The 1,484-nt window shown below is 43.4% G+C and overlaps 1 protein-coding gene across 1 annotated transcript in view; it reads left to right on the top strand.

The window, feature by feature from the left end:
- LOC119374828 (DNA-directed RNA polymerase III subunit RPC6) overlaps positions 1-1,484 on the top strand; it is a 339,724-nt gene that overhangs the window by 215,489 nt on the left and 122,751 nt on the right. The window lies entirely within an intron of this gene.

Here is a 1,484-nt window from a genome sequence, read left to right as displayed (position 1 = left end):
GGATATTTTTTGCGATCACAGCGCCAAATGTGTGAAACGGTCGTGTTTGTCATCACTAATTTTATCAAACGTTCAAGTGTCATAACGTCCTAATTTATATATAACCACTAAGGTCCAGTGTGAAGCGGCACTTTGTTATATAAATTGGGAATTGCGTTTTTTGAAGATTTTTTGTTCTCACAGTCAATCATCTTGGAGGCCACTGTGCTCGTACGGAGTCGTACTTCGCGCAGTTTTTCTTTAAAAACACTATTGTTATTCCACTTGCTTGAGATTACTGTAACTATAGGGTATATTACAGAGTAGTGCACCGTCGAACCTTTTTCAATTTCATTATTTTCCCTATTTGATGAAGTTTAATTTCTTATCCACTGTCTCTCCATCACCTTCTGGTCTTTGCCATGCATCAACTTATGTTATGAGCAGTTTGATGGTTAAGGCATGATCAAAGAACAATCAGGACCAATCTATGCCTGCTGTAACTACTTTTAGGGGCTGTTTCATAGAGTTTCAAATGGGCTGTTCATTTCTGAAAGTTGCGAACAGCAAAATGCTGACATAGTTGTTCAATATTCTGCCTGCAATGTCCCGAAGTTCTTCAATAACCAAGAAAACTTGACTACCTTGACTATTTGGCCTGTAAGGTGAATCTCTGACAATGACAATTATGACAGTGCCACTGGCATTGCAATCTTGCACCTGGATGGCACACAGGATGAGCCAGATGAAAGACCGTCGGTGTAAACCACTATACTTGATGTTTGAAGTCGGTTCCATGCTTATGCGCACACAGCTGCTCAAACAGAAATGCTACCGAGTGTGTGCACAACACTCACACTCCAAGCGAAATACATAGCGTTATCCTGGATCTTCTGTCAAGCCGATTGTGTGGAGTGCAATGGTGCACACACTTGGTTTTCACAGCCAAACACACAGCGTGAACCATGCATTTATGGAGACCTTCCAACAATCTGTGCACTTGGTGTCAATAGTGAAATAATAATAACTGCTGAGGTTTTACGTCCCAAAACCACGTCATGATTATGAGAGACGAAGTGGTGGAGGGCTCCAAAAATTTCGACCACCTGGGGTTCTTTAACGTGAACTAAATCTGCGAACACAGGCCTCCAGCATTTCGCCTCCATCAAAATGCGGCTGCCACGGCCGGGATTCGATCCCGCTACCTTTGGGTCAGCGGTCAAGCTCCGTAACCATTAAACCACTGTGGCAGGTGTACATGAGATGAGTCCGATGAAAGGCCATCGGTGTGTACCACTATATTTGAGGTTTAAAGCCTGTTCTGTGCTTATACACACACACAGCTGTACCAACAAGGAACGCTACTCAGTGTGCACACAACATTCACACTCCCAACAAAATGCAGAGCAACGTTCTTAATCCTCTGTCAAGCCAATTTCGTGGATCACGACGACGCAAAAACTTGGCTTCATTGTTTTGCATCGAAACACACTGTGCGCCCCTCT

Source organism: Rhipicephalus sanguineus, chromosome 11, assembly GCF_013339695.2.
Source record: "Rhipicephalus sanguineus isolate Rsan-2018 chromosome 11, BIME_Rsan_1.4, whole genome shotgun sequence".
Classification (NCBI taxonomy): Eukaryota; Metazoa; Arthropoda; class Arachnida; order Ixodida; family Ixodidae; genus Rhipicephalus; species Rhipicephalus sanguineus.
Note: the sequence above shows the minus strand (reverse complement) of the source record. Positions and strands in the feature narration are given on the sequence as shown.